The sequence below is a fragment of the Acipenser ruthenus genome, chromosome 5, assembly GCF_902713425.1.
Source record: "Acipenser ruthenus chromosome 5, fAciRut3.2 maternal haplotype, whole genome shotgun sequence".
In the NCBI taxonomy this organism is placed as follows: Eukaryota; Metazoa; Chordata; class Actinopteri; order Acipenseriformes; family Acipenseridae; genus Acipenser; species Acipenser ruthenus.
In genome coordinates, this window is record NC_081193.1 from 6264847 (window position 1) to 6285024 (window position 20178).

Below are 20178 nucleotides of genomic sequence, written 5' to 3' on the forward strand. Positions count from 1 at the left end.
CTCAGTTTTTGAGGACGGCCTGTTCTAGACAGATTCACAGTTGTGCCATATTCTCTCCATTTCTTAATAATGGACTTTACTGTGCTCCAGGGGATATTCAATGCCTTGGAAATGTTCTTATATTATACCCCTGATTGGTGCTTTTGAAGAACCTTATTCCGGATTTGCTTTGAATGTTCCTTCGTCTTCATGATGTAGTTTTTGTTAGGAAATGTACTAACCAACTGTGGGACCTCCCAGAGACAGGTGTATTTAACCTGAAATCATGTGAAACACCTTAATTGCACACAGGTGGACTCCATTCAACTAATTATGTGACTTCTAAAGACAATTGGTTGCACCAGAGCTTATTTAGGTGTGTCATAGCAAAGGGGGTGAATACTTATGCAATCAATTATTTTCTGTTTTATATTTGTAATTAATTTAGAACAATTTGTAGATTTTATTTTTCACTTTGACATTATGGACTATTTTTGTGTTGATCAGTGGCAAAAATTCATTTTGATTCCATGTTGTAACCCAATAAATGTGGAAAAGTCCAAGGGGGGTGAATACTTTTGAGAGCCACTGTAATTCATTGTCAATGCCACTGGCAAACCGTGTTAGGCATACTGCTGAAGGGATGATGAAATCAGTTTTATTTCTCATCTTCTCTGCAAATATATTTCTTCACCCATTCACATGTTATGGAAAACGAGTCAGGGAGTCTGTGAAGTGTGAATGACCATTGGAAATAGAGAGAGCTAGGCAGGGGAAAGAGGGAATTCAGCTCTGCTTTTTAATTGAAAAGATCTTTTCAGCTCCTACTGTGCAGGAATTACTTATCATGCAAGAGGTAAATGTGTGATCTATTGGAGTGTTATTTTTTTTTTCAACTTCTTAATCTCACACGGTGGTACTGTAGTTAAATATACAGTCAGCACTCACATATCTGACCCTATAAAATTTTGACTTCAGTGACGGTTAAACGCATGTGACGCATATCTGATTATTTCATTTTGGCCCATTCCAACCCTTGTCCATTTTTCAGGGAACACAAAAAAAGATACAATATCAAAAATACATATCTGAAAGGACTTTCTTTTAAAATAAGTAAAAATATCTTTATTTTTAATATCTTTATATAGCGCCTTTCATAGTGGACCACCATTATTTATTTATTTCTTAGCAGACGCCCTTATCCAGGGCGACTTACAATTGTTACAAGATATCACATTATTTTTACATACAATTACATTATTTTCTTTACACATTATTTTTACATACCAATTACCCATTTATACAGTTGGGTTTTTACTGGAGCAATCTAGGTAAAGTACCTTGCTCAAGGGTACAGCAGCAGTGTCCCCACCGGGGATTGAACCCACGACCCTCCGGTCAAGAGTCCAGAGCCCTAACCGCTACTCCACACTGCTCCACACCATCACAAAGTGCTTTACAAAGGTAGGCTCTGAACTGTGCATTATATGCAGAGTCATTTACAATAGGACATTGATTTAATATCTCATCCGCAGGATGGAGCACAAGGAGGTTAAGTGACTTGCTCAGGGTCACACAGTGAGTCAGTCAGTGGCAGAGGTGGGATTTGAACTGGTGATCTGGACCACACTGCCTCAAGTAGGCTTCTATTTAGATGTACTGTATTTGTTTTGTTGGTACAGTACTATATTTTCAACAGAAGTAGTATTTTAATTCAGAATGATATGATTCTGAAATATCACCTGCTAAAACTAGAGACAACACATTAACTGTAATACAGGACATACTTTTCAATCCATACGTATTGTAGAGGTATGTAAGATTTCCCATTAACTACCTAACAGCAAAATTAAATCTAAATGTTATCCATGCACAGAACTGCATAAAATGTAAAAGGCACTGCAATTTAGCCAACCAAAAGATAAAAAAAGTTTCCAGAATTAAAACAGTATCCCAAGTCAGTATTCAAAATTGCAGAATATAGTGCTCAATAAGCTCTAATGTCACAGTTCCCTTGCAAATGAAAATGCACAAAAGCAACTAAACATCACTGATAAAAAATAAAATACATCACAGTATCTAAAACTGTTGATTAACTGTTACAGTACCCTAGCTTGTCTTGTTCTCTTTGTTTTGGCTGTATTTTCGTCAGGTGAAACTGGAGGAAGCGCTGTGTAACTGCACAATATAAGACAGACTGATTTGGCATTAGAGAGAATTGAAAAAAAAGAAACACGGGCGGTGACGGATATTGAGATAAACTGTAACATTGAAGATGGGGTTTCCATCAGAAAACTGGTGACGGAGTCGGAAATCGCATGTGGCTGGTAAGTGCATTAATTTGTTACATATATACTGTATATAATGGTGATTGATTTTATTCTTAATAGAAGGGCATTAAAACACGACTGACGTATATCTGGGTAACGGATATCCGAGTGCTGACTGTATTTATATCTATATCTATATCTATCTATCTATCTATCTAGATAGATAGATAGATAGATAGATAGATAGATAGATAGATAGATAGAAAAAGTGTGCTGTTGAACTGTTTTTACAGGCCTATTTGTGCAACTCATCTTACCTGCTAGGGATAGAATCACCTCATTCTGACTGTGGCAAAGTGGCTGTAGTGCGCAGGTGTCAGGTGACGTGATGCAGTGCACAAGTAATGATAAACAAGTGATTGCAATGTTTTATTTGGGGAGGGTTTGTAATCCAGGTCGTTTGTGACCGTGAACAATAATCCCAGGCAATACAACACAGCAAAGTGTATTGCACTGTTTAAACACGGGTTACAATCCTGAAATGATATACACAGTATTAAACACACACAAGACACACACACGATCACAAGTCCACAGTGAGTGCTAATGTGCAAGTGGTGAAATTACAATTTATCCGTGAACAATGGTGCAGTGTTGTCTGGGTTTGTACTGGCCTTGAGCGACAGCTCCAGATCGTGTTAACCATCTAAACAAACACTAAATACTCACGGTTATTTTACGCTCATCCTTTAGCAGTTCTCTCTTAACCATAACAAAAGGAACAGATAACCTTGCTATGTCCCCTTTTGTACCATCAGTCACTCCCCCTTGGTTAGCGAGTGCAACCATTTCTCCTGGGTCGATGACTTGGTGAACTGTAGCTCCGCCCCTTTCTTGATGGCTGACTTCCACCTACTGTATTATTATTATTATTATTATTTATTTCTTAGCAGACGCCCTTATCCAGAGCGACTTACAATTGTTACAAGATATCACATTATACATTATTTCACATACAATTACCCATTTATACAGTTGGGTTTTTACTGGAGCAATCTAGGTAAAGTACCTTGCTCAAGGGTACAACAGCAGTGTCCCCCACTGGGGATTGAACCCACAACCCTCTGGTCAAGAGTCCAGAGCCCTAACCACTACTCCACACTGCTGCCCTACTGTATCTCTGGGAATGAATTGTCTGGCCATCCAGTCCAGGGCACTCTGTTCCCTTTACACAGCACCCTCACAGGTCGGGAGGTAGATTTATAACCAAGATTCATTCTTTCTCTGTCACACTGACCTAAAAAAAAAAAGTTCTAACAAATAAAACTTAAATGTTTTAAAGGCTTGCTGTTATTTTAGAGATGAAGGGACAGACCCTCTTCTTCCATCATAGGCTTACCCAAATCCTTTAAAAGCTTTGTTCTGTTTTTAAAATGATTAAATGTATTACATTTATGAATATTGCAATCATAGAAGATAATAAATGCTCTATTGCTTGTGGTAAATGCACATGACTTTCCATCTTTTTTTTTGTTCAGATATTATTTAACATGGAGAAATCATTGTTTTCAGTTTCTCATTGATATAAACATGCTCTTTCCCATTCCGTGCCTATTGAGACACTTGCTTGTTAATGCTGTTTTTTCTATGTAATTGCAATACTGCTACTGTGTTTGGCACTGATTGTGTATGCTTTTTTACAATGATGTCATCCTGGATTGTGGTTACAATTCCAATATTTCATCTTGCATTTTGACCTCCAAACGCTAACACTATTAGCAAAACTCTTGCTGCCAATTGCGACATTGTGTGAGCATGATTTATTCTTCATGTTCCCGGTACTGATGCAATTGTATTCCCTGCTGGGATGTTGTATTGTATATTTAACCTCTCCCACCAGCATACTGTGTCCAGTAACTGCTAAACCATTCAGCCCACAAAAACAAAGTTATTTCCCCAATATACTTTGGAACATCTAATCATCTGATATTAAATGTTCTGTTTATTATATTATACCAGAGTGATGCTTTCTTTAACTGCAGCCATGTGAAACATGGCAGTATACTAAAATTATGCTTTCTGTACTCCAAGTTCCATAAGTAGATCATTGAGGTCATTGTCACATGGTTTTTGGTAAACTTGCAACCTTTCTGCACATAATACCAGGCCAATCCTCTGTTTTCAACATGACGATGGTCCGGTATGGATAAATATTTGTATAATTTGAGTTAGGTGCAATAATGGTTTCTACTGATTTTCAAATGGTTCATTCACTCAAGGTGGTTCTACTTCTGTTGCTAGAACATTGAAAACAGAGGATTGACCAGGAGGTTAAAGGTCAAATGATTACCACCACCCTTATATATCCCCTAGTTTACCTGTGTGACATTGACCTCAATTCACTTTTGTTTGGAAGATACAGTGTTTGAAGGACAGATTGACAGAGAGCACCTGCTCCAGAAAGATGGGCAAACCTATAAAATTAAAAATCTAACATCAAATATTGCATTCTAAGCCTCTAAAGAGATACATTTTCACTTCAGTTTACCAGAGATATGTGAAATCGTTTCTGATATTAAATCATTTCAAATGTAAGTTGCATGAAGACAACTGGGGAACTTCTAAATGCGTGATAAAATCCTTTCTTGTGCATTGCTCATGAATTATATAAAATGATTCCACTGCTTTGTATCAAGTTAAGAGATTGATAGAAATGAGGTACAGCATTGCTTGACAGTGCTGCATGAAATGAAATAGATGTATAAACAGATGGTCATCACCAGCTGCAAGTGTAAGGTCTCCTGATTGTCTTCCAGATGTGGTTTGCATTGACCAGAATTGCTGGTCATGTTCCTTCCACTGGGTCTCATTTGGCTGGAGATCCAGCAGTAAGGCTGGTCAAGGTAACATGAACGTTGCATCAGTTTATTGTGGTCAGTGATATTATGCACAACCAAGATCCCAGAAAACTGTGTGCAAAGAGGAAAAACCCTTAGACATGGAAGAAACCTCTAGAGCAAAATATCTTAAATGCATACAGAACATACTGTAGGTATCACTTTAAGCAGAGGAGCAATTGTAAATTGAAATAGATGCAATCAATCAATCAATCTTCATTTTATATAGCGCCTCTCATAGTGGACCACCATCACAAAGCGCTTTACAAGATAGTGAGGAACAATGCATAATACATTAAATACAGTGAAATACAGGGCATAGTACATTAAATACAAACAGTAAAAAACAATGCAAATACATTAAATACAGGCATATTACATTAAATACAAGGCTAGGATATGAATTCTAAACATTGTGGATGCGTGTGTCATACAGAATCATACGAATAAGATGGAGTAAAAAACCTGAAATAGCAATTTAGACAACAGCTAATAACAGATATCAGGCTTAAAGAGCATTGAAAGTGAGAGAGAACAAGTGGGACTTGAGAGCTGATTTGAAGCGAGCGACTGGGAGCTACACATACTAAAGCTGGGAGAGAGTTCCAGAGAGTCAGGGCCATGAAGCTAAAAGAGCGCTCACCGAGTGTGGTGCACTTTTTCTTGGGTATTACAAGAAGTCAGAGGACCTCAACTTGCGTGCAGGGACATAGTAGGTCATCAGGTTGGAGAGAACAAATTACTGATAATGGTGTTCCACAAATACACATATCAGACAAAACAGTCAGGGCAAGAACGTGTTAATGAAAAGCTAGCAGTTAACTGAGGAAAAACAGATAAGTCCCAAAGAAAACACTAAAGAAACCTTAACACAAGTCATGATGTTTTAGGACCAAGAAAATATATCTGATGGATAAGGCGATAAAAATAATAACTCTTAATCTCAGCCCAAATTCATATTCTGATTTATCACAAATGTGTCCTTTCCTGAGGAACAAATAGTATGTTGTCATGCCTGGAAACATTCTCAGTTTGAGATTGGTGAAGTGACTGAGCAGACCAGCAGAGTGTGTTTGGTATGCACAGTTATGTGAAGGGCATAGCTGAGAAGGATGCCCAGGTACAGAAGCTTTGAAAAACCAATTCTTAAAAAATAAAGAGCAATTAGCTCCAAATTGTGTATGTGTGTGTATATATATATATATATATATATATATATATATATATATATATATATATATATATATATATATATATATATATATATATAAATATATATATATATTTACTGAGTGGTTATAATTCCAATTAACTTAAATCTGTTTTTCTTTTTATGAGTCTGTGCTTAAGTGCTTTCATATGAGTTCAGTAGCATGCCATAGATACACAGTAGCCTATACTAGTTCAATCAAAGTGTCTTTGTAGAAATAAAAGACAAGCGCCATCTGGTGATCTGCCAGTTTTTAAACACATCCATTTGGTTTTGCTGGGAATGCCCTGTCGTGCATTAGATTGCACCACTTTGGCTGAACTAGCCAAAAAAAACCCAAAAAAACCCCAATTTCTCTCATTTGTATAAATGATATAAAAACATATAGTCACATCTGAGTCATTATACCAAAAGAGATGTTACTCTCACCAGGACTTTCCTGGTTAAATAAAGGTTAAATAAAAAAAAGGTGTTATCTAATTTGGTGTCATATTTGGGTTGGTAAGAAATGTTGTTGTATTACAGTGAATTGAATCAAATCGCAATGTTGGTCAAGTAAAACAGGGTTTATTATGTTCCCTGTGGTTTACTGTATGCAATATTTAAATATACTATTTTCAAATAGCAGTTTCGCTTGGAGCACAGAAGAGTGGTCAATCCTAGTTGTCTTTTAAAAATAAAGGCAGAGGGACACTCCCCAATATGTGACAAGGCACTCTCTCATTTAACCTGTAGTAACATAACCCCGTTGTCTGTGTTATCTTTATTCAATACCCACCGCTTCCCCTGCCCTTGCAGCAACACTTTATTCATAATCATATTTCTTATTTGCCTAGGTCCTGCATGTTTAAGAATTAAGTCAATTATTTTCTAATTTACAGAAGCTATGAAGGGTTTCCAGAATAACTGAATATAATGTGTCTTTTTATTTTTTTATTTTGCTGCTGCTTGTCATCGCTGCTATTTGGAAAAAGCCCAGATCTGTTGTTTACTTACAAATGGTTATACTTATGTACAATGTGTAATGCTTTGCCAAAAAAAGGCCTAAGAACTTTCCAAACACAGAATTCACTTGTAGAATTAAATAAACAGGAGGGTTTCGAGCAGTGTACTGTAAAAGTTATCTGAAGTTATTTTCCACAAAAAAATGTACTGCATCAAAACCTCTGGGGACTGGGCTGCCCTCAGAGCTGTTTTTTTCTGGCCCATCAAACATGTTTAATAAACTATAAACTCCTCCTTATTGTCAAACATGAACAAATTAGCCTTTAACTGGGATTTGAATGCTGTCAGGGAATGATGGCAAGAGGATTTAAGAGGGAAAGAAGCTGCATTGTAGTCATGCAGAGGAATTACAAAAGAGGTTGGTTTCCCAAAACAAGAGCTGACAGGCAGGAATGGGGAGACAGCAGGTCAAACAGATACTGTGAGAAGGGCCTCAACATTGAGGTTTCAATAGTGAGGAAATGAGAGGTATACAGCTTGGAGCTGATACAAGTGAATAGACTTGCAGCAGAGTTCTGGACATTATTATTATTCTTATTTATTTCTTAGCAGACAACCTTATCCAGGGCGACTTACAATTGTTACAAGATATCACATTATTTTTACATACAATTACCCATTTATACAGTTGGGTTTTTTACTGGAGCAATCTAGGTATACCTTACTCAAGGGTACAGCAGCAGTGTCCCCAACCTGGGATTGAACCCACGACCCTCCAGTCAAGAGTCTAGAGTTCTGAACCCTAGATACTGAAATGAGAGGTATGGAACTTGGAGCTGATACAGGTGAATAGCCTCGCAGCAGAGTTCTGAACCCTAGATACTGAAATGAGAGGTATGGAGATTTTAGCTGATACAGATGAATAGCCTTGCAGCAGAGTTCTGGACCATGTTATAGATACTGAAAGTAATCAAGCTTGCAGGGAATTCAATCTACTGTATACATGTTTTTTGCACTGCAACCTTGTACTGCCCTGTAACACCTGTACGTCGCCTTGGATACAGGTGTCTGCCAAATAAACTAATAATAATAATAATATACGTTCACTGGTCCTTGCCCATTACAGATACACCATTTAGCAATGTGATTCCTGTAATGAGCCCTGTAAGCGAATTACTACACACAATCTCCCAGAGGTCATTTAACTAATGAAGAAGAAAACACAGTTGGATAACTTATCAAAAGGATGGGACCCACTAAATGAATTAGACTAGCCAAGAAACAAATGCTTAAGATCAAAAAGGCCCTAAGACATCTTTCTACAAGACTATGAACTGTTTACATAAAAAAACGTAAAAAGATACACGTGCCAACACAATGCTCAGAAATGATAAGAACTTCAATATAATGTTGTTTCTTGTTTTTGTTTCACACAATCTAACACAAACCTCTTGTGGTCTAAATGTAAATAAAATACGTACATTGTGTGTTGAAATAGTACACTTGTTACCATTTGTCCTAAAATTTTGTTACCAGTTATGCCTGTGGTCTTGTCCACATTTGATTTGTCATAATTGCTGTATTATATTCTAGGTACATACAAATTAGGGGCTCTTTTCAAAAGTGGAAATCACTGAAGGGAGGCGTCACTCAGCCACTCAGCCCTGGCTTCCACGAGTGCAGAATGGAAAGGCTCTCAACATAATTGCACACCAAATCCAAGTGTACAAATTGGCTCTCTTCACGTGTCCTCAGCTTGTTTTATGCAACATTTGTTACCATCCAGTATGTACTAAAAGTATGGGATTCTTGTATGCCCTCTTTTTTTAGTGTATTTAGAAACATAATCTGTTTCGAACACCACATTGACATGTGAATTGATATGTTTACTGGTATATATGCTACTTTATAAAATAAGGAAGCTATTTAAGAAGTCTGTTGTCTAGACCAAGAACAAATCTGTTTTTTTTTCTGACAGATCAAATTGTGTGTCTAAAATGTTGAAGTGTTTTACCAAAACATTCTGTTTTAATGATGCTTGTTTGTTTTCTTAATGTGCTACATCTAAAATAAATATGCTGAAATTAATTATTAGATAGTAATACACAGCTATAAAATATATTAAAATTACTATGTGGCACTAGCAACCATTTCCTTTTAGCAAGATTTTTTCAAATAAATACAGTAAATAGAAATCAGTGAAAGTCTTGTTCTTCATGTGGCGCAATGCAGATAAATAAATAACCAATGCTATTGCAGACTGGAAAATGAAGGTTATGAAGAATACTATTACAAATAAGTCCTCTGCTTGTAAAATAACAAATGGTCTTTTTGTAAACTCTCATAAGCTGCAAAGTCCTTGGTTGTACTCACATATCAATTCATATCATTATGATTCACTGCTAGCAAAATGTTTCTGTTGTCTGGAGAAGGGGACAGAGATTAAATCTAGAAAATAAATAGGATACAAAGTTAAATTATTTATTTTTACATTACTAATTTTGTCAGCAGGCATCCTTTGAATATTGATGTTACTGTCATTGTTTAATTTACATTTAAAACAGTAATGTGCTTCTGAAACCAATGGTGCAAAAACAGACTTAAATAATAATAATAAAAACATGAGAGTTATTAACTGATTCATCATGCTGGCTGGGCTCAGGATGGTACCTTTAGTTATTAAGTATAATCTTTTAAATGTGTTGTTTGTGGTGCTAGGATGCTTCCGTAGAATAAAGTGGGTCTGTGTTTAAAAAAAAAAAAAAAAACGTTATACATGATGAGAATATATATATATATATACAGTGCCTTGCAAAAGTATTCAGACCCCTGACCAATTCTCTCATATTACTGAATTACAAATGGTACATTGAAATTTCGTTCTGTTTGATATTTTATTTTAAAACACCGGAACTCAAAATCAATTATTGTAAGGTGACATTGGTTTTATGTTGGGAAATATTTTTAAGAAAAATAAAAAACTGAAATATCTTGCTTGCATAAGTATTCAACCCCATACATTAATATTTGGTAGCGCCACCTTTTGCTGCAATAACAGCTTTAAGTCTTTTGGGGTAAGTATATACCGGCTTTGCACACAGTGTCGGAGTGATTTTGGCCCATTCTTCTTGGCAGATTTGCTCCAGGTTGTTCAGGTTGGTTGGACGACGCTTGTGGACCGCAATTTTCAAATAGTGCCACAGATTCTCAATGGGATCGAGATCAGGACTTTGACTGGGTCACTGTAGGACATTCACCTTTTTGTTCTTGAGCTACTCCAATGTTGCTTTGGCCTTGTGCTTGGGATCATTGTCCTGCTGAAAGGTGAATTTCCTCCCAAGCTTCAGTGTTTCAGCGGACTGAAGCAGGTTCTCTTGCAGTATTTCCCTGTATTTTGCTCCGTCCATTCTTCCTTCAGTTTTAACAAGATGCCCAGTCCCTGCTGATGAGAAGCATCCCCACAGCATAATGCTGCCACCACCATACTTCACTGTAGGGATGGTGTGTCTTGAGGCATGGGCAGTATTAGGTTTGCACCACACATAGCGCTTTGAGTTTTGGCCAAAAAGCTTATCTTGGTCTCATCTGACCACAAAACCTTTTCCGACATCGCAGCTGGGTCACTCTCATGCTTTCTGGCAAACTCCAGGCGTGCTTTCAGATGGTACTTTTTGAGTAACGGCTTCTTTCTTGCCACCCTCCCATACAGGCCAGTGTTATGCAGAGCTCTTGATATGGTTGACTGGTGCGCCATTACTCCACTCCCAGCCACTGAACTCTGTAGCTCCTTCAAAGTGATTGTTGGCCTCTCTTTGGCTTCTCTCACAAGTCTCCTTCTTGTTTGAGCACTGAGTTTTGAGGGACGGCCTTTTCTTGGCAGTGCCTGGGTGGTGTGATGCAGCTTCCACTTCCTGATTATTGATCCAACTGTACTCACTGGGATATCCAAACACTTGGATATTATTTTGTACCCTTTCCCTAATCTATGAGTTTCAGTGTTTTAAAATAAAATATCAAACAGAACGAAATTTCAATGTACTATTTGTAATTCAGTAATATGAGAGAATTGGTCAGGGGTCTGAATACTTTTGCAAGGCACTGTATATATTCTTTTCGAATAAAGGTCATTTTGATTGTATTTACCACATAAAACCATGACATTAGTTTACTCACTTACACTAAAAGAAAATAATAATAATCTATTTTTGACAGTGTTAAGTTACACCATTACGATTTACTCATACTGACCCTGGTAAGATGTGCTATCTCATGTCTTGCTTGCACCTCACTTTACAGCTTGTTAGGACAGAGGTAGTTGATAAATTAAGTTTTCCAAGGTTAGAAAGTATTTATATTTTATGTATATATTTTATGATACTTTTTTATTGTTTAAGAAACATAAAAAATACAAATATATATATATATATATATATATATATATATATATATATAGAGAGAGAGAGAGAGAGAGAGAGACGGGGGGGGGGGGTTAAAACATAAATTGCTTGTTATGAATGATTATTTAATCAGTATTGTATACTGTTCCAATTTCAACACAGCCTGTATTGCATTATCCCTTACAATATGTGTGCCAATACTCACCCCATTTGCATGCAGTGCAGTTAGCAGAAGCCGATGAAGATGATAGAGGGTATAATGCCCTCTTTATGATGTGGTGATGTGAGTGGTGGAATAAGTGGTGCAACTCAGTGAGCATTTTGATGACTCCATTGACAAGTATTTATCTATAACAACCTTTTTATATCAGGATGTGTAACAGTGAAATGCAACTCCTTCAGTTTTGAAGCTGAAATATTAAATCAAATGTATAATTGTTACATCAAATAGAGGCATGTTCTGCCTTATACTGTAGTCCCTATATGTATAGCTGCAGATAATGAATATCTTTTCCATTGCTCCTTCAGTGCATTGGCATAGCAATACCATGTACAGGTATCAATATACTGTATTTTTGCTTGCTCTTATTGTATTACTTGTATTGTAACGCTTGAAATGTTTTTGCTTACGATTGTAAGTCGCCCTGGATAAGGGCGTCTGCTAAGAAATAAATAACAATAATAATAATAATAATAATTTTACATTACTCTCCAGCAAGTATGGGTTTGGTTGTAGGGTAGAGTACATTTTAAGGATAAGGTCATTTGGCTAAGTTATATATTTCAGGGCACTTTACAGTTTGTTTATGATCATTATGATGATGATGTAGCTGCACAATATGATGAATCTGTGGAAAACTGCAAATTCCGCAGAAGCCTGCACATTCCGAGATTTCCAAGGAATTCCATTATCCACAGATCTGGACTGCCTCTACCCATGTCATAATAAAAAAAGTGATGGTCAAGTAGTTTTTGTTTTAGGAATAATAGTGCTATCATCATACTGTGCTACCTCAATTTTGTAAATGTGGCCAATATTGAATGATACAATACCAGAAATCACAAAATTCTCAATAAAAATATAACTGTTTAAGAAAACAAATGTTTCAACAAAACCATGTTCCTCACTGTGTTGCCTATGTTTTTTTTGGGGGGGGGGGGCTGGTTCCTAGCCCCTATTCTCCAGATTGCAGGGTGATGACGTACCCCTATGCTTTAAGGAATGGTGTTGGTATGTGCAAATAACATTTGTTGAATCAAACATTATGTATCTTGTTAATATAAAGCTTGCAAGGTTCTCAGGCAGGAAAGCTATAGTACAAGTGCCTGCTATATTCATTGGTTAATCTACAAGCCAATTACCAGCAAATTCCCATTAACCTATAGGTATATAAACCTATTTTGCAAACTCAGTCTTGCCATGCTTACAAATGACCACCTCCTCCCCAACCACCAGCACCTCACTCCTGGCCTCGTCCAGGGGGGGAGTACACAACACTCCTCTGCCTAATATTTTTGTTCACCAGGATGAACACGTCGCATAGATTTATTATTGTATTGTTTGTTTTTTTAGCAGGTGGCGTCGGGATGCTCTGAAAGATGAGGCTGTGCTCCAACTACTTTCACTCTACTTTTTTATTTATTTCTTAGCAGACGTCCTTATCCAGGGCGACTTACAGTCGTAAACAAAAATACATTTCAAGAATCACAGTACAAGTATTAATACAATTAAGAGCATACAATACAATCACTTCGGTTCTAGCAAGTACAAGTATATGATAAAATACAATTCAATAACGGAACAGATAATCTTCACCCATGGTTGGGTCAACGTTTTTTTTTTATACATATAAGACTTTGTATTCTAATAAAGGTGGTTATTTAACTCAAGATTGTCCTGACTGAATATACAGATATGCTCTTCCTGATACTACCAGATCAAAAAAGCTTCTTGGTCCAATATCACTAATGAAACATAATCCTGATCCAATAAAAGCATTCCTCTTTACCATTTTATACTGCCTTTTTCAATGTTTATTATTTTTCATAATTGCATTCACCTTGTTCTGCAGTAATATATACTGTATATATATATATATATAGAGAGAGAGAGATACATTAGAACATTTAAAAAAACAACATATTTCACTTTAAATATGTATCAAAATCTGAATTGGCATTATGGTTGTACCAGGTCTATTCAGCCTCTGTATTTTGGTGCCAATAGTTTGTAGCATGGCATATAAGCAGATGAGTACAATGACCAGGTCACTAACCCAGTTTTATTTTGATGCACTGTATCTAATGGTTTCCTAAAATTGTTAAGATTTGGAACAAAATAAACTTGATCTAACATGTATTTTATTCAGGGAACATACCTGTAACTGTAACTGGATGTCTGCGGAAATGTAATATTCAGGTAAACAAATGATCTATTATATGACAAGCTGAACCCCCTAGGATAACAGGACACTGTACAATTTCAGAGCTGGAGCGGCACATAACTGCATTTTACAGATACAGTGCATCAAAATAAAATTGGATCTCTGTATATAAGCAAACTTTTCTCTTGCTATGTATTGCTTCATTGAAACAATGACACTCAGATAAAGAACAGCAATAAGTAAGAATTCTGAAAATGCCCTACATGCCAGTGGTGAGAGTCTATTGTATAGTTTCAGGATAAAGTTAATGCAGTATGTAGTATTTACTAATCACTGACAATGGACCATTTTACTGCAAATATGACATCTTGTGTTTGAAAACAAGATAAAGTCACTGAAGACGACTCATGCATGACAAATGTAATCTGTTCTCTGGAACCCTGAATAATTAAAGGTTCTAATTCCAGACCATATGGCAGCTGTGAAGGCAAAGACTCTTTAATGGCTTACGTTACCAAGGCACCTTGAACAAAGTGTGCAGAGTTAACTGAGACATCACTATCGACAGTGTAAGGCATGTACTGCCCCTCCTTGTTTCAGTAGCTGCCCTAAGCCAGCCTCTAACATGTAGACTGCTCTCTTGACAGAAGTGGCATATTGTTTTTGTTTTTTGTTTTTTTTCTGTGATTTTCTTTATTGCTTTTATTCAAGCTTGCAATTCAACAGCTGAAATCACTACATATCCAGTGTCCAATCAACTGTTTCACTAATTAGATGATTAAGTGCATATGCTTCAGTCATAGTGTCTCAAGCGTGTCATGAATGATGGAGTGAATAAAAAGAAACCAAAAACATTTCGTCAATGTCCATCATTTAAAATAAATGTGTTATAATAGTGATATGTTTCTTTTGATGCTCGGTATATATATAAACGTTGCTCCACTTTTATCAAGGGTCCCAATGTGTGCCATGAAAACACACCCCACACCATCACCACCACCATCACACCAGAGATCATTGCTAAACCATGGGACGGTTGACCTCAAGTACGTTTTAATCAGCTTCAAGGAGGAGAAACTCCTCTCACCTGAGGCGACAGTGATGGGCAAAGTCAAGAGTAAACGCAGGGCAATGCTCAAATTGCCATACAGCTCCAACAGATTCTCCTTGTAGATGTAATCCAGCATTTCTGCTGGAGAAGAAATGTGACCTGGAAAAACAATGACAGCTGCCCTCACTTCAAGGACCAAGTCCTGGCTGTCAATGTCCCCTAGTGTCTGCTCCAGGTTCCTGCATGACTCCTCCAGTGTGTCTTCTTGAACGGCTTTCTTCATGTTATCTGCTGAATATAAAAATCCAAACAAAGAAAAAAATGGGTCCACCTGTGTGAACCTCTCACTGACACTATTCAGTGCTATATCAACCCGGGGAAGGAAAAAATCTTGCTTAAAGCGCTGTTCTGGTGTGAATTGAGTTTCCTCTGTGCCCTGATAGAGGAACTGGCGAGTTGTTCTTCTCTGTCTCTCCACTGGGAATGTCATGTCTATCTGCATTTTCTCAGCTATTTCTCTTGCATCTATCTGGGCTGAGGCAAGTCCACCATCCCTGTATTCCTGGAGAAACTGTTTAACACCATCACTCTCCCTCTTCACTGTCTCAATCGACACACTGGGGCTTTGCAGGAGTTTGCTGACGCGGTTTACCTGATACAACACATTGTACCAGATCACAACACAGAGAATGAAGCGCCATGTTGTCAGCTCCTTACACAGGCTCTGTGATGAAGACAATGTCTCCCCATCCTTCTTCTCTGTTGCGTGTTCACTGAGTGCAGTTAAAGCCTCCACCACTTCAGGCATTTGGTAGCGAAGTGCTTTCACATTGTCAATGCGGCACTCCCATCTTGTTGTTGACAGACTTTTCACTGTGAGCTTCACATGATTTTGTAGTATTGACCAGTGCTGTACTGAGGAGCTGAAGAGGTTGTAAAGGCCCTGAAGAATGCCGAAAAAACTCACAGAGAGTACAGATGACTTGGCTGCATCAGCCACAACAAGGTTTAGTGTGTGACTGCTGCAGGGAACACACATTGCCTTATTGTTCAGTTCCAGCACTCTTTTCTGGACCCCCTGCTTGTGTCTCATCATATTACTTCCATTATCGTAGGATTGCCCACGACAGTCTGCAATGTTCAATTTCATGTGGTTCAGCTGCTCAAGGAGGGTATTGCACAAGCCTTTTCCTGTGGTGTCATCAACACTGATAAACCCAACAAAGTGCTCTGAGATGGAGGCCCCCACAGATGACTCGCAGTTCACAATGCGTAGCACCAGGGACAACTGTTCTGTGTGGCTGATGTCTGGGGTGCAGTCCATTATAACTGAAAAGTATTTGGCCTCTTTCACTTTCTGCACAATTGCATCACATGTTCTCTGTCCAACTAATGCAATTAACTCATTTTGGATGGTGTTACTCAAGTAATGATCCTTGATTTCTTTTTTGTCAATCCTTCTAAGACGTTCGCTCATTATGGGATCAAACTGTGCCATCAGCTCTATCTGTCCAAGAAAGTTGCCATTATGGGGCTCAAAAGTTTCTCTGAGTGTCCTCTTAACGCCTGGTTGCGTTCTGCTAAATGGCAAACAATGGCAATTATTCTGCTTAACACAGCACCTCCAGTGCTGTACTTCCAGGGCCTGTAATTCCTGTTTTGCCAGATTTCAGCCTTTCATCTAATTCACGCCAGCTCTGCATATTGGCACGGTGCAATTTGCCCTTTTTATGCTCTTTCAAGTGGCTATGAAGATTTATCCACGATCGAAATCCACTGCTGCTAAGAGCATATCTGGTCCCTCTTTCAAACAGCTTGCAGCAGAAACAAAATACAGAATCACTGCTCACTGAGCAAACTAACCACTTACGATGTATTTTCTCTCAATTTTTTAATTTTCTTTTGGTAATTCTCTTCAGTAAAACGACGTGGGACGTTGTCATCGTTTTGTGGGAAGTCAAAATCCTTAATTTGAACTGGCCCCCTTTTGATCAGTGACATTTATCTTGGTCAGTAAGCTTGTCTGGCCAAAGCGCTGGGTCGTCCGAGAGAATGACAGTTTCACTCACGACCCGGTCATCATTCGATTGTTGTTGAGAGGATTCGGGCGAGACGTCGGCAAGTTCCGCGGCAGGTGGAGCTGCTTCTTCTGAGCTAGTCGCTGTAACGTTATCCGGTAGGTCTGTGCTAACGGTGCTGCTGCAACAAGCTGAGGTGGTGGAAATATCACGAGGAGGACCAACATTTTCCACCTCCTCCTCATCGGTTGATTCATTTGCAGTGTCACTCTTAAAGAAACTAGTGAGCTTCTGCAAACTTTCCTGTCGAGTTTTCGATTCTTTTATCTTCTTTCGTTTTTGAGCTCCGCTAGGATACGTGCGCTTCATTTTGCTAGCTTTTTTTCACTGACTGAAGCTGGCCTAGTTACGATAGCTCAAATGTGTCATGACGCGCGCTGAATTAAATTACCTTTTGTAAATAGATACACGTGCAGACAGGGTGTGTGTGGTCTATGAAATCAAATGTGTATATTATTTTACTTTATCTGAGAAAATAAGGATTTTGTTGCAATTCAGGCTGTAATGTAAGACTGCTAACATTGCGTGGTTTGCGGGTAACCACGTCCCTGTGTGTGATTACTTCACCTACCAGCCCTACTGCTGCCTTCCCCAGTGCACGCTACACTCTCCCCTGCCAGCCTCAAGTCCGCCCTGGACTTGCTAACCAGGATACAGTCCGACTAGTGCGTGCCGGGGTACCTGCGTCCACTTATGACACCAATGTAGCGCTCATGGTTCCCGCAGGCAGGCGCATCACACAGGGCGAGGCAATCCACACACGGGCGGGCGCGAACCCGGGACCTCTCGCACTAAAGCACAGCGCCGATACAGCTCTACAAAAGAGCCGGCTCCTTTGCAAGGAGCGTATATCGGGCTTATGTCTTTGTGTATATATGCCACACAATTAGCATGTAAATATATTAAACACATATATTTACACATATGTGCAAATCATGAAACAACAGATATACGTCATCAGTGGTGTAGTCGAGCTGGAACGTGCCAGGACACCGTTCAGGTAATTTTTTTTCTATAGGCAGAACCTTGACTTAAGAATTAACTTAAGAACGTTTACCGATCTGTTATGAAAATGCAAATATAGCGCCCGACTGCTCTAATTTCGGTGCCTGGGCATCAAATGAAGCGATTTATTTTCTGTCGGGAAATTAGACTTTCCATTGCATACGCACTAAGAACAAGAACGATCCTTCGAAAATTCCAGAAAACACAAAACCACGGTATGATAATACTGTGTGAACGGGTTCTTTTTAAAACACACTTCAAGGGTGTCAATTACGGTAAATTTATTCCAACCACATTTTAAATGTCAATAGAAACAGTAAACGCTTGCTTATACTTTCACTAACTGTGCGGTTTTGGTCTTCCCGGCGGAACATTTCCTGGCAATAGCAGAGTCTGGGAAGACCAAATAGCAGAGAACCTGCCCCAACCAGACTTCACATGACAATTTAATTCTTTCAGTACTACTGGGAGAACCTACTGGTTTTGTTTTTACACCAAAAGATAGCCAGTATCTGGTTCTATTAACGGCCATCAGTTCAAATAAACTCCAATACTATTAAGAGTTATAAAATAAAGAAGAAGATATTTTTGTACTTTTTTACTTTGGGTATGAAAAAAATGAAATATGTGCTAACCTTTATGTTAGATGGAATTGACCTCAAATTACAAGATGGCTGAGTTCCAGACAATATAACACACATTTCAGTGTTAGCATCACCTGCCTGCACCATCTAGTGTCATAGTTATGAGCACTGTGACAACCAACCCTGGTTACCCCTATATGTTTTACACAGGGGACAGCTCAGCTATCCCCACATTGCTTTGTTTTTATTATGACTCAGACGCCTTCAGTAAAATTGACTTCATACTCACACGGCTGATTGAGCTGCACAAGAAAAATGTGCCAATGCATTTTAAATTGACCTGGGAAGTCAAGGCGGCTGATTTAACTTTATCTTGTACTTTCATTCGCGCCTGGCTTCCCCCTGCGTCATAAAATCCGACAAACTACGGTATTGGGCTGAGGTTTTTACATTTTGCTGCAAATATAGTTTGTTTTAAATACTGGAGAAATGCGGGATAAATTATATTACGGGAGCTGTCCGGTAGAAGGGGTCAAATTACGGGAGTCTCCCATGAAATACGGGAGAGTTGACAGCTGTGCTAACCATTTTTTTTTAGTAGACTAAAAATGCTGACGAAGACAGCTGACAGCAAAAGTGCATCCTACGACTGTGACCATAAATACGGGTTTAAAGCTTCTTTGTACTGTACATCGGTCACAGAGACGTGATATATTGTAAAAATATCAAAGGGCATCGTAGTGATTACAGTTCTGCGCCTGTGGTGACCTTATAATCGAAAGGAATAGAAAAAAAATACATGCAAGATAAAAAAAAGAACACCTAAGACATTATTTACCTGCTAGATACTTTCAAAAATTGCCAAATTTTGCTGGAAAAACGCCAATCTGGCAGCACTGGTGAGTAAACTAAAAGTCTTATGCGAGACGCATGCATTACCTGTTAACTGTTACCTCAAGTTCAATGTACAAATAAAGCGTGAGTTTGTATCATTTGTTTCAGAAAAATCTATATTTTAATTGACGTTTCAGTACTTTAAGATCTGTACTCTACTTGTAGGTCTGTACTCTATATGCTATGGTAAACATCCATTATACCTTTTTGACATATAATTACAGAATGTATAGGTTTACTATATACAACTAAATCTGTACCTCAAAACATGTCACAAGAACCATTGTGCTCTACATACATCACACTTGAGAAAAAAAAAAAAACACTTTCTAAAAACTGCTTAAACAATTAGTTTGCTTAAACGATAACATTTGTTTGTTATCGCTACAGTCGGCAATACAAATAATCAAAAAGTGGGACTGGGTAAAACCCAGAACGGAGGAACTCAGAATAAAAGTTTATTTTAGTTATAATAACAAAATGT